Below are 15,481 nucleotides of genomic sequence, written 5' to 3'. Positions count from 1 at the left end.
ACTATTTTGATGGTTGTCATTTTATAATATGGCTGAAATTCAGTACAGCCAAGCCACCTTTCTTGACTTTTTAAAAATTATAGTTTAATCTATGAATGCTCAAGAAAGTGAAATATGCTATCTATTTGCAAGCTTAATAATTTCCATATCACTGAGAATGGGTCCTCATGGTTCCATTAGGATGGGATTTCCTTGAAAGAAATTTCTTAATCTCAATATCCTTCTCACTAACACTAAGTGGCATTATCTAACATTGTGAGGACAATGAGCAACCTTAATACATTTATGCCATATTGGTAGTTTTGGTCACACCTTCAGGGCAAACTTATAACTATGAAAAGCAAGCTATCTCTTCATAAAAGGAAGACAGCCTTAGAAAAAGAGTGAGAGAAAGGCAGACACAGATATAAACAAGGTAGAGACAGAGATGGAAAGAAAAGGATAGAAAATTGGAGAGAAAATCCTATTTAAACTTGATCTTTGTTCATAATTTTCCACAATCCATAGCTGAAGTAATATTTATTTTTTAGAAACTAGTCTATAAGTGTAAATAGGAAATTTGTGTATTTATACACACCATATACCCTAAACCTCTTAGTGTGTAGATTTAGCTCAAACTTCACTAAGGCATTTGGGATACCATGTATATATTATGGAAAGATAGATAGATAGACAGACAGACAGATAGATAGATAGAGAGAGAGAGAGAGAGAGAGAGAGAGAGAGAGAGAAAGTTAGAGAGAGAGATGATAAATAGGTGTGTATGCATAAATATATATGTATGCCCTAAAATTTTATGTGCATATATGTGCATATAGATACATACATACATATATACTATTACATAAATGTATGTATATATGTGTATGTATAGGTGTATGTTCAAACTGGCCTCAGATACTAATTGTGACCCTGGAAAAATTACCTGACCTTGTTTGCCTCTGTTTCTTCATCTGTAAAATGAGACAAAAAAGGAAATGGCAAGCTATTCTAATGTCATTGCCAAAAAAAAAATGCCAAATGGGATCACAAAGAGACAGTCAGGCCTGAAAAATCATGTATATGACCTAAAACAATGTTAATGGAAACAACAGTAAAACAAAAAAAACATTCTAATTATAATGACCAAGTTTTGCTCCAGGAAAGAGTTAAGAAAATCTATCTCCCGGCTTTCATTGAAGAGGTGGATGATTTTTAAAGTATATTTTTTTACAAATGAACCTCTTTTTACTTTTGTAGTCTTCTTACATTTTATTCTGTTCTGAATAATCAATCTGCACTGCTCTACTTGCTATTCCTCATACACTACATTCCTCTCTCATCCCCATGCCTTTGTACTAACTGCCTCATACCATGGTCTCTTTCTTACCCCTGTCTCTGAGAACCCTTGGTTTTTATTAAAAGCTTAATAAATATTAGATGGATAGATGAATGGAGAGCTGATAGATAGATAGAATAGTATATGTTGTGTTAGACAGACAGTTTTGTTACAAGAGAATACATCCAAGGCAGAGCCAGGGTGAAAGATATAGTCAGAAAAGAATGTGATGTAAAAATAAAAATGGCATCAGTGAAATAAACAAAAGAGGAAAGATTTAGTTCAATACTTTTATTGTTTAAGCCCTTACCTTCTGTCTTAAGCGACTTGCCCAAAGTCACACAGCTAGGAAGTGTCTGAGGCCAGATTTTCCTGTCTGTAAATCTGACTCTCAATCCACTGAGCCACCTAGATACCACCCAGTACTTAGATTTTACAAGTGAGGAAACAAATCCAGTGTCCTTACTGATTTTTTTTACCCCAGGGACAACATCCACAATACTGCTAATGCTACTTGAACTAGATTAAAATGTAATTCAGAAATATTTAACAAAATAAACAAAAATGCAATAAAACATAGATAACATTTGATGTTAAAACTAAGAATATATGACTAATAAGTGTCCTCGTGTATGAATTAGTGCTCCCCCTTTCTATTTGACTTTGACACCACTAATGTCATTCCTGTGAAGCATTTTGAAAAATGCTATATAAATATCTTGCTATTTTTTGACATGTTCAAAACCATATGTACTCCTTCTTTTTGGCCCATGGGCAACATCCACAACAATCTAATTGGGAAATATTTTTAAATAAATAAAATACAATTAAACATAGATTCCATTTTGTTTTTAAATTAGGAAGATATGACTTATAAACTCTGCCCAAAAATATAGAAAAACAATTTTAGGAAAGGAAATAAGAAATTCTTTTCTCAGACAGGTTTGACAAAAAGGTGATTCTTCTGAATTTTCACATCTGTGATGTCTGAAAAAAAATGGGAATTAAATGGCAGCACCAAATAATTCAGACCTCAATTTTACTGATACATAATAATGAAGCATTTTCCCAAGCTAGCAAAAGAGAGCATCAAATTGACTTTCCAACATTTGAAATAAAACAAATATAACCTACTATTCAAAAAGACAGATTTTGAGTTGGATCAAGGAGACAACAAAAGAAAGACTGTAAAAAATGTAAGAAAAAAAGATGTACTAAGGAGTTTGTTACTTGTTCTTGTTTATTCCTCTCCTTTCCCAGACTAACATGCTCTTTCCTCAAGCTTACATCAGCAACTGAACATAACCTTTTAGTGTACTCTTCATAATCCATTATTTAAAGCTCCTGTGCATAATCCATCACTAGTTACATTGCTCCTCTACTATTCTGCTTGCACGTGCCATATTACTGAATAATGAATTGCAGTAGGGATGGACATGAAGAAAATATCTATATTTCATAACCAATGAAGGTAACTTTGACGTTCTTTCTGATACCTATCTGAACTTGAGTTTATATGACTAATGAGGAATTAATACCTAAGATAAGCAAATAGTAGATAAGAAAGCACCTAGCTGCCCTTGATGACTTCAAATCTTCAAGCTAAAATACATGATATAATAAGTTACTATATTAACTGTCAGGGGGGCAGCTGGGTGGCAGCTGGGTGGCTCAGTGGATTGAGAGCTAGGCTTAGAGATGGGAGGTCCTAGGTTAAAACTTGGCCTCAGACACTTCCCAGCTATGTGACCCTGGGCAAGTCACATAACCTCCATTGCCTAGCCCTTACCACTCTTATGCCTTGGAGCCAATACACAGTATTGACTCTAAGACAGAAGGTAAGGGTTTAAAAAAATTAATTAACTGCCAGACATGATTAATGAGGCATTTTCAGTGAGCTTCCAAAGACTAAGGAAAAAAGGAGAGAGGCAAAAAGATTAGAGAAAGATAAATGTTGAACTGATTTTCCAAAAAAAATGGTAAGATAATATAAACTGCAAATTACAAGACTACAAGATTATCTTTGGTTCTTGCCAATATTTTAGAATGTTATAAAATAATGATCAATTAATATCTAGAAAAGATAGCATTCACAAAATCTGGATGGATTTCATGAGATCAGGTCAGGCCAAAGACAACCCATTTCCCTTTTTGCTGGATTATTGGACTAGTAGCTCCAGGAATACTGGTTTATTTAGATTCTAGCAATGCATTTGACCAAGGCTCTTAAACCAAAATGAAGAGAGGTGGGTCAGGCAAGTGCTGGAACCCTGATAACCAATCATTAAATTTTCAGGGTGAATATGCCCTGGAAATTGGCAAACACTGTAAATTAGAATTTAATTTTTATTTTGTTGATTTTCTATACTTTAAAAAGTAATAGTGAAAATATCAATAATATATTTTACACTTAAAAGAGTTTTGTATATACTTCTGCCCCACCTCCAATCCCAAGAGCCAGTTGTTAAATTCTTGGAAGTGGCCTAGAAGATAATATATATCAGGTGAAACTAAAATTGGTCTAATGGCAGAACCAAAATATATACTGGTTTCCAGTATAATATATTCTATTTAGTATAGTTACTTTAAATATGATGAAAGATCCTCTAAAAGATTTATATTCAATGTATGTTGAAAGAGTAATGTGAGCACAAGAAAAATTAATAGAACCCTGGGCTAGGATGGAAACACAGGGCCAAAACAAGAGGAAATTTTTCCTAGTTGTACACATTTTACAAAACTGAGATATCCACTGATATTTTCCTTGATCTATGACTCACACCATTCTTAAATTTCAGTTCAAATAGTCCTTGCTAGTAATCATCACCTTTCCCCAGCAAAAAGCTATGATAAGTGAAAGAACATTGTACCTGAAAGTAGAAAACTTGAAATTCATATCCTGATTTCATTGCTTATTAGCTGAGTATCCTTGATCAAGTCAGTTCACATACATGAGCCTCAATTCCCTCAACTTTAACCTTCATTTTCTGTCTTAGTAACAACTCTAATTCATTCAGAAGATTGTGGCAAATTCAGAATTTTCAGAAGAATGGTAAATGCTAGGCAGGTGAAGTTAAGTGGTTTTCCCAGGAACACACACCTAGGAAAAGGCTGAGACAAGATTTGAAGCCAAGTCCTGCTAATTCCAGGTGCTCTATCCACTGAGTCACCTAGTGGTGCCTTTCTCCTCATCTTTAAAAGAGACCAAATACACTATGACAGCAATGGAAAGTGATAAATGCTGGAGGGGATGTGGCAAAATTGGGACACTAATACACTGCTGGTGGAGTTGTTAATTGGTCCAAACATTCTGCAGGGCAATTTGGAACTATGCCCAAAGGGTACTAAACAATTGCCTGCCCTTTGATCCAGCTATAGCACTTCTGGGTTTGTACCCGAAAGAGATAATAAGGAAAAAGACTTGTACAAAAATATTTATAGCCCCAATGTTTGTGGTGGCAAAAAAACTGGGAAACGAGGGGATGTCCCTCAATTGGGGAATGGCTGAACAAATTGTGGTATCTGATGGTGATGGAAAACTATTGTGCTGAAAGGAATAATGAAACAGAGAAATTCCATGTGAACTGTAACAACCTCCAGGAATTCACCAGGAGAACAGTGTACACAGGGACTGATACATTATGGCACAATCAATTGCAATGAACTCCTCTACTAGGGGCAATGCAATGATACAAGACAATTCTGAGGGACTTATGAAAAAGAATGCTATCCGCACCCAGAGAAAGAACCATGGGAATAGAAACAGAATAAAAACATGTGATTGATCCCATGGTTCAGTGGGGATATGATTGGAGATGTAGATTCTAAATGATCACTCTGTTGCAAATATTAATAATATGAAAATAGGTCTTGATAAATGACACATGTAAAACCCAGTGGAATTGTTCATTGGCTATGGGAGAGGGAGTGGGAAGAGGGGAGGGAAAGAACATGAATCATGTAACCATGGAAAAATATTCTAAATTAATTAAATAAAAAATGAAAAAAATAAATAAAAGAGACCAGTTAATAACTATCTTATTTACCACATAGGGTTACTATGAGAATGAGATGGCATAATATGCACAAAATACTTTGAAAACCTTAAGGTATTGTAACAACATCAGCCATTAGTGTCATGTCTCTGAGCTTGTTACATCTTCTATAAAATGAAAATAATGATTATGCTGGGCTTTAACCAGGTCTTGAAGCAACCTCTCACTAAGACTTGACTGCTATATGAAGAAATCCCAATTGGACTCATTGCCAAGTATTTTGGAATAAAAGCAATTTTAGGGAGGGACTTAAACACTCCTCAGTCCAGGTGAGATCCTCCCATATCACACATAGATATTGTTCCTTATCATCACATTTGCATGTACATCATATCATCATATATATCATAGCATCATAATCAGCTTATTTCTCTACCCTCTTTCTGAGTAAATTCCTTTTCTCTTCTTTACTACTAAGAGTAATTTTTGAAAATTATAGAAATTCTCTTTTCATGTAGACATATAAACATTTTGACTTTAATGAGTCCCTTAAATTTTCTCTTCTTATTTACCTTTTGGGGCTTCTCTTGTATTTCATGTTTGGACTTCAGATATTTTTGTTTTGGTCTGGCTTATTCCTCAGGTATGCTTGGAAATCTCTCTTATTGGATTTTTTTCATTTTTTTCTTGAAAGAATAAAATCAGTATTGCTGGATAGGTGACTCTGGGTCATAAACCCAAATCTTTTACCTTCTTGAATATCATATGCCATACCTTTCAGTCTGTTAACATAGAAGCTTCTAGGTCTTGTTTGATCCTCGTTATAGCCCTTTGGTATTTGAATGGTTTCTTCCTGGCTGTTTGAAGTATTTTCCCCTTGGCTTGGTGGCTCTTGTATTTAACTATTTCATTCCTAGAAGTTGTCATTTGGGGATTTCTTTCTATAGGTGATCTGTGAATTCATTCAGTTTCAATTTTATTTTCTTGTTCAAGGATCTCTGGGCAGTTACCTTTAAAAAATTTCTTATAATATGATGTACAAGTTTTTTTTTTTCTTGATCATGACTTTCAGGTAGTCCAATAATTTTCAAATTACCTCTCCTAGATCTATTTTCTAAGTCAATTGTTTTTTCAATAAGATATTTCATGTTTTCCTCTTTTTTCATTCCTTTGATTCTGCTTTATTGTTTCTTGATTTCTCATGAAATCATTAGTTTCTATATGGTCAATTCTGATTTTTAAAGGCTTGATTTTCCACTGTCAATTTTTGGTTCTCCTTTTCAAATTGCCCATTTCTTCTTGCATCGCATTAATTTCTCTTCCCTAATTTTTCTCTGCCTCTTTTAATTGCTTTTTGAAGTCCTTTTTGAGTTCTTCCAGAATCTGTGTATACAATCCATATTTTTCTTTTGGCCTTTGCATGTTTCCTTTGCTTTCACTGCCCCCCTTCTGTGTCTGTACTCTGCTATTTGTCTCCATAAAAATTCTTTAGTTAGGTGCTTTTTTGGTTGTTGTTTACTCATTTTTCCTTTCTAATTATAGGTAGACTGGGGGGTTATATGATGGTCTGAGGGCTGAGAACTCTGAGATCCCCCCCTGCTAATTCATTTGATGCTTGAGATCTTTACAGCTTAAAGAATTTCCTCAGGCTTAGGTTTAAGCTTTTGATTTCACTCTGATCTTGATCAGGTCAGGGGCTAGATACTTGATCCAATCAGGCACACCCTTGATTGTCCTGTTTTGCAGCTCCACCCTGAGCTTTAGGCAAAAAGATCAGGATGCAGTACTATCAACCATCACAAAGTGTAATCTAAGACCTTACCTCAAGCCCAGACTAGAATTTCCTGGTCTGGGACTTCGGACTTCTATATAAGTTTGAAATTCAGGGTGTATGGGTTGGCTTGGACCACTATTTGCCCAGGCAGGATCTCAAGATATGGATGTTGGCTTGGGGATAGGTTCCAAACCTTGCACAGCAGATGTGGGGTGGGGGTGGGGAGTTGCTTGCTCTTGACTTCTTCTTCCCTCCTTGCTACAGCTTCTCACTTTACTCTTTGCTCTCCTCTCACCCCAATGCCCCAGAAGTTCTTTGTCTACCTTTTTGGTTTTTCTTTTCTTGAAAGTTGTTTCACTCTGTCTTTTTGTTGGTTTTTCACTCCTACATTCATTTTGGGGTGATATTTTAATTTTGGTCAGAGAGGATTCTCATGGTGGCATAGAGCTGCTCTGGATTACTCTACCATCTTGGCTCCACTGCCCAGATATTCCTGATCAAGAGAATAAAATAGAAACTGAAGGAATACACAGAACAGTTCCAGAAATAAATCATCAAATGACAACTCCCAGAAGTATAATAGCCAAATTCAAGAGCCCCAAAGTCAAAGAGAAAATGCTATAAGTAGCCAAAAAGACACAATTTAAATACCATGGAGCTATAATCAGGATCTCACAGGACTTAGCAACTTCCACATTAAAGTGTCAGAAGTAGTAGTGGTAGTAGAGCAAATAGAAGGAGTATACTTAGACAAAGGGTAGAGAAGTAAGCTGATTAGGATATTATAATATGCAAAAAGGGGGGTGAAAGAAAGGATTGCACAGACAGAAAAGGAAGAGATAAAATGGAATAAATTATCTCACCTAAAGAGGAGTTTAAAATTATTACAGTGGAGGAGAGGATGAGGGTAGTGACAGGCAATGCTTAAACTGTACTCTCATCATAACTGACTCAGAGAGGGAATAACAACCATATTCATTGAGGTATAGAACCCAATCTTACCCTATAGAGAAGTAGGAAGGGTAATAAGATAAAATAAGTGGCATAGTAATAGAAGGTAGGGGGAGATAGGGGAATGATAAAGAGTAAAACACTGGTGAGGTGGGACAGAGTGAAAGGAAAAAGAACAGGAGAAAAAGGAGAAAATAAAATGAAGGGGACTACACAGATGGTAATCATAACAGTGAATATGAATGGGATGAACTCACCCATAGGATGGAAGCAAATAGCAAATAAAATTAAAAACCAAAATCCAACTGTATGTTGTTTACAAAAAACACATTTGAGACAGGGTAACACACATAGTAAAGGTAAGGAGCTGGTGCAGGATTCATCATACATCATCTAAAGTAAAGAAAAAAAGCAAGATGGGAATCATGATCTCAGACAAAACTAAAGTAAAAATAGATCTTATTAAAAGAGATGAGGAAAGAAATTACATCTTGCTAAAAAGGTACTATAAACAATGACATAATAGCAATACAAAACATAGATGTACCAAATGATATAGCCTCTAAATTTTTTAAGGGGAAACTAAATTAACTTCAGGAAGAAATATACATTAAATTATACTAGGGGACTTCAACTTCCCCCTTTCAGATCTATACAAATCACACCAAAAAATAAAAAAAGGAAGAAGTGAATGAAATCTTAGAAAAGTTAGAATGAATAGACTGGAGAATGAATAGCAAGAGAAAGGAATATACCTTCTTTTCAGCAGTATATGGCTCCCACACAAAAATTGATCATGTATTGGGACATAAAAGCTTCCCAAAAATGCAGAAAAACAGAAATAATAAATGGATACTTTTCAGATCATAATACGATAAAAAATTATAATCAGTAAAGCTTCATGGAAAGAGAAGTCAAAAATTAATTAGAGAATAAATAATCTAATGCTAAAAAGGTGAGTCAAATAACAAATTATAGAAATAATCAATTTTATTAAAAATGACAATGAGGAGACAATCTTTCAGAACTTATGGCATATAGCCAAAGTAGCATTTAGGCATATCCAATCTGTTGTCAATTAGTATTGATTTTACTGTTACAACATCTCATAAATATGCCCTCATTCTCTCCTCTGACACTAAGGCTGACTTAGGACTGACCTTCCTCATTTCACATCTAGACTACTACCTGCTGGTGGGTCTAGTTATGTCTTGTCTCTCCCCATTCCCGGCCATCTTTCATTCAGACTCAAGTGATTTTCTTAAAGTGTAGGTCCAATCATGTCATCAACCCCACCTAGTCAATAAAATCCAGGGGCTCCTTATTGCTTTCAGAATTAAATACAAAATGTTCTGTTTGGCATTCAGAGTACTTCATAACCTATATATTTCCTACCTTTCCAATTTTATTACACCTTAGTACCTGCCATGGATCCTTTCCTCCAGAGACATTGGCCTTCTTTGTTCTTCCATGAACAAGCCACTCCATCTTGCCATTCTCTCTGGCTATCCCCAACACCTGGAGTTCTCCCTCCTCTGCTCTTACTACTAATCTTTCTATCTTCTTTGAAGTCCCAACTAAAATCCTACCTTCTACAGGAAGCTTTTCCTAATCTCTCTTATTTCTAGCATCTTTCCTATATTAATCATTTCCTAGTTATTCTCTATATCACTTGTTTGAATATATTTGTTTGCATTTTGATACCCCTCCCTAGATTGTAAACTCCTAGAGAGCAGGGGGCTGGCTTTTCTCTTTATATACCCTCAGTGCTTAGTACAGTACCTAGCATATAATAGGCACCTAGTAAATGCTTATTGGTTGATTAATTGGAACTAGGGTACAAAATAAGCAATAAATGTATTGCTTCAGAAACCATGGTCAACTAGGTACCTTTAACTGTCCAACCTTAATGTTTTGTCTTCACTTCCTAGTGATTATAAAAATTCTCTGAATATTCTTATTTTACTCTCACCACCCAGATTCATGTGGCTTTCCCCATGGCCTTTTCTTTTCAGGTTGTATTGCAGAAGTACATAGAAAATGCTCAAACTCTAAGAAAATATAATGGGATGAATGTTTACACCAATCATCTTTTCCCTTTGATGTATTTTATTGTTTTTAAGACATATTCCAGTCATTCAGCAAATCCTTATAGAAAACTGGGATGATTTCCAAAATTGGGTCTGAAATGTAAATCTATAAACCACAGTTCACCTCTCAGCCCATAGTCAAAGGCTTTTCCAGACTCCCCACCCAAGCTCCAGATAAACAGGGGAGGAAAGGAGGCACCACCATCTCATAACACTTATCTCTTCCCACTCTGGGGGAGAGGGAGAGAACAAAACATTCTCTCAAATGGCCTAGAGTAAGACTGAAAAGAAAGAAGGGCCATGTTACAAGTCATTCCTCCTTCTTCATCTAAGTGCATTGTTGAAAGATTGATGCTTTTAGTACTTTGATGTGACATCACCAAGCTGATTCTGTGGCCATGGCAGGGATAGGGAGGACACAAATTATTTTATTCTGTAACACATTTTGTTGTTGTTATTAATATAATGAGTACTCGGGAAAGTAGAAGGAAGTCATACAGAAGTTATTGCATCTGATGAACCTGTGTATTTTAGCTCTCTAACTAAAGCAGCATAAGAGGGTGGTTAGAACACTAGCCTTGGGAGATTTAGGATGAAATCCTGCTTTAGACATTTTTTTGTTTTTTTTTAAAGGAATACTGTAAAATTTGTTTCTTTATTTATTTGTATTTACATAAAAATATTAGAACATATGTCCTTGCTCCTTAATGGGGAAGAGAAAAAAGAAGAGGTAATAATCACTTCTAACAAGGGAAGTAGGGAAGGAAGAGAAAGAGACCATATGTCTTTAACATGTTAGCTATTAAGAATTCTAGAGAGATCTTTGTTTCCACTGAATAATGTTTGGAAATGACCAAATAAAAATTAAAAAATTAAAAATAAGAATTCTAGAGAAACAATGAATAAAGGAAGGCAAGAAAACCTTATAGAGGTTATCCAGTTCTTTTTTATTTTTATTTGGTCAATTTCAAACATTATTCCTTGGTTACAAAAATCATTTTCTATTCCTCCCTCCCCCAACCCCTCTGATAGCCAACACGTAATTTCACTGGGTATCACATGTGTCCTTGATCAGAATCCATTTCCATGTTGTTGGTGTTTGCACTAGGATGTTCATTAAGAGCCTACCCAGCCATATCCCCTCGACCCATGTAATCAAGCAGTTGTTTTACTTCTGTGTTTCTACTCCCACAGTTTTTCCTCTGAATGTGGATAATGTTCTTTCTCATAGAATCCTCCCGGTTGTTCAGCATCACTGCATTGCCACTAATGGAGGAGTCCATTACATTCGATTGTGCCACAGTGTATCAGTCTCTGTATACAATGTTCTCCTGGCTCTGCTCCTCTCACTCTGCATCACTTCCTGGAGGTTGTTCCAGTCTCCATGGAATTCCTCCACTTTATTATTCCTTTGAGCACAATAGTATTACATCACCAACATATACCACAATTTGTTCAGCCATTCCCCAATTGAAGGGCATCCCTTCATTTTCCAATTTTTTGCCATCACAAAGAACTCAGCTATGAATATTCTTGTACAAGTCTTTTTCCTTATTATCACTTTGGGATACAAACTCAGCAGTGCTATGGCTAGATAAAAGGGCAGATAGTCTTTAATTGCCCTTTGGGCATATTGGGCCTACTGGGTCCCAAATTGCCCTCCAGAGTGGTTGGATCAGTTCACAACTCCATCAGCAATGAATTAATGTCTGGACTTTGCCACACCACCTCCAGCATTCATTACTTTCCTTTGCTGTCATATTAGCCAATCTGCTAGATGTGAAGTGGTACCTGAGAGTTGTTTTGACTTGCATCTCTCTGATTATAAGAGATCTAGAACACTTTTTCATGTGCTTATTAATGGTGTTGATTTCTTTGCTGAAAATTGCCTATTCATGTCCCTTGCCCATTTATCAATTGGAGAATGGCTTGATTTTTTCTACAATGGATTTAGCGCTTTGTAAATTGAGTAATTAGACCTTTGTCAGAGGTTTTTGTTATGAAGGTTGTTTCCCAATTTGTTGCTTCCCTTATAATTTTTGTTACATTGGTTTTGTTTGTACAAAAACTTTTTAATTTAATGTAATCAAAATTATTTATTTTACTTTTTGTGACTCTTTCTAAGTTTTGCTTGGTTTTAAAATCTTTCCTTTCCCAAAGATCTGACATGTATACTATTCTGTGTTCACATAATTTACTTATAGTTTCCTTCTTTATGTTCAAGTCATTCACCCATTCTGAGTTTATCTTAGTGTAGGGTATGAGATGTTGATCCAAAGCTAATCTCTCCCAAACTGTCTTCCAATTTTCCCAACAGTTTTTATCAAATACTGGATTTTCATCCCAAAAGCTGGGATCTTTGGGCTTGTCATAGACTGTCTTGTTGTGGTCACTTACCCCAAGTCTATTCCACTGATCTTCCTTTCTGTCTCTTAGCCAGTACCAAATTGTTTTGATGACCACTGCTCTATAGTATAGTTTGAGATCTGGGACTGCAAGGCCACCTTCCTTTGAATTTTTTTTCATTATTTCCTTGGATATCCTTGATCTTTAATTCTTCCAAATTAACTTTTTTCTAATTCAGCAAAAAAAAGTTTTTTGGAAATTCAATTGGTATGGCACTAAATAAATAAATAAGTTTGGGTATAATGGTCATTTTTTTTTTGTTAGCTAGTCCTACCCATGAGCACTTAATGTTTTTCCAATTGCTCAGATCTAGTTTTAGTTGTGTGGAAAGTGTTTTATAGTTGTGTTCATATAGTTCCTTTGTTTGTTGCTTTAGATATTTGTATAGTTTGTGTCCCCCAGGTAAATCACTGATGTTTACTCTGTTTGAACTTCTTCATCTGTAAAATGATCAACTTGTGCTACTCATTCTCACATTTAATATCATCATTCCAAACTCTAGTCTAGAATAATCCAAAGAATATATTTGGATATTTCCTCATTAATGAGTAAAATAGCAATATCTCTCCCAAACAATGAAACTCAGGGATACTACCCTAGTATGTTATTATTTATTGTGCATATAGAAATTTACTATAAAATTTAATATATTATAATACATATTGAGATAGTATACATAATAATAAATATTCAATAATATATAATGAATATATTATTTATTATTTAACAGACTGGATGAATTTCTTTTCCTCAAATTAGTTACTGTGTTCACTCATATACATATACTTATATGTGTTTATATGTATAAGTATATTATTATGAACACATATATACACATAGATATGTGTGCATATATAAAATCCCATCATCTCCTAGAATTCAATTTTCTGAATTCAGCAATTATTAACAATAAAATCAATAATAAAATAGATGAGTATTTATAATATTTTACTATTAGATTATTCCTAGTTATGTCAAATCTCATAGTTCCTGCAGATGACTTCTATTTATTTCTCAGAACATGGTTCTACACCATTTAGTTCATTCAAGGCACTAAGAAAAGTCTCTTCCAAGAAATTTCTTCTTCATCATGAATGTTTTTTTAAGACTCTTCATAAAAAGCCCTCTCATTGGGGGCAGCTGGGTGGCTCAGTGGATTGAGAGCCAGGCCTAGAGATGGGAGGTCCTAGGTTCAAATCTGGCCTCAGACATTTCTCAGCTGTGTGATCCTGGGCAAGTCACTTCACCCCCATTGCCTAGTCCTTACCACTCTTCTGCCTTGGAGCCAATACACAGTATTGTTTCCAAGATGGAAGGTACGGGTTTAAAAAAAAAAAACGCCCTCTCAGTCCTCTTCCTTTCTGTATTCTCCAACTTCTTTCCAAACATAGGAAAAAAACAAAAAATCAAAACCCATGTACAAATAGAGTCAAGCAAAACAAATTTCCATTTTATACATATTCAAAAAAATACACGTCTATTTCTGCACCCTGAATCCATCACCTCTCTGTCAGAATGTAGGCAACAAACTTCATCTTCTAGAATTATTGATGGTCATTGCATGCAACAGAATTCTTGGACTTTCCAAGTTGTTTGTTTTTTACAGCATAGTTGTTATGGTAAAAAAATGTTCTCCTGCTTACTTCACTCTCAAGTTCATACAAGTCTGCCCACTTTTCAGTAAAGTTGGGCATTTCATCATTTTAAGGTATAATCATATTCCATTTATTTTACATATTGAAATGTATTAGATAAGGCATTAGTCAATTGCCAGGAACTTCCTTATTTTTCAATTCTTTGTTACTATTTTAATTAAGAGTTTAAGTTGCTTTTTTGTAAAGAATCTTTCCTCCTGTACTATTTATACATCAGTCTCTCTCTCAATTAACATTCTCTCCACTGACCCCAGTCATGTGCCAAACACTATGCTAAATACTGGGGGTACCAAAAATAGGTAAAGAATAGGAGTCCCGGTGAGTTTTCAGGATTTCTCTGATTAAAGGAGGAGGCCACATGAAAGCAACTCTGCCTAGGCAAGATATATATACAAGATAAATTGAGAGTAGTCTCAGAGGGAAGACACTGAGATTAAGGAGGCTAACTTGCAAAATAACTTAACCTGAAACATGAAAAAAATATAGAGGTAGAGATGAAGAAGGCCAGTGCTTCAGGGATGGGGGCACCCAGTGAAAATTTTCAGTCAGGACATAGAGTGTCCTTTATGAGGAATAGCAAGAAGGCCAATGTCACAGTCACACAGAGTATGTATTTAGGAGGAAGGTGTAAGAAAACTAGGAAGGTCTTTCCCATCTCTTCCCCTAAAGACTATATTTTATTTCTTTCATCTCTATTTTGTTTATGCTTATGTTATCTACCCCAAGAATGTAAGCCCCCTGGAGCCAAGTACTACTTCATTTTTGTCTTTTGATACCTGGCCCATCACCTGTCACTTTCAAATATTTGTTGACTGATTAATTAAGTAAGCTTCATAACAGTAGGGATTTTATATAATTGTACTCTTCTCAAGGGACTAACACAATAAATGCAATAGATATTTAATGTCTTACTGTGTTGAATTGAATTAATAAAATAGAACTTAAGCAGAAAAAAAGAAAGAAAGAAAACTGGGAAGGAAGGATAGAGGGTTATTGAAATATGCACTTGTTTTCCACACAGAAAAAAATCAATTTGGGAATGGGAGAGACAGCTGGGGAAGTGAGTAGAGAAACAGTCTCAGGGTCAATATTGGTGAACAAGATTTCTCATCAAGAACTTCTTATGCCAATGAAATTAGAGGCCCTGATGCTCCTGCCCCCTCAAAAAATTGGGACCTTGACTTCCGGGTAATCATGGCTGCAATCTAGACGCCACACACTTCCTCTCCCCAGCACCAAACGAAATAGACTACATCAAAGGAGCATAAAAATCACCTTTGGAGGAACAGAAG

This window comes from Monodelphis domestica, chromosome 3 (assembly GCF_027887165.1).
Source record: "Monodelphis domestica isolate mMonDom1 chromosome 3, mMonDom1.pri, whole genome shotgun sequence".
Classification (NCBI taxonomy): Eukaryota; Metazoa; Chordata; class Mammalia; order Didelphimorphia; family Didelphidae; genus Monodelphis; species Monodelphis domestica.
Note: the sequence above shows the minus strand (reverse complement) of the source record.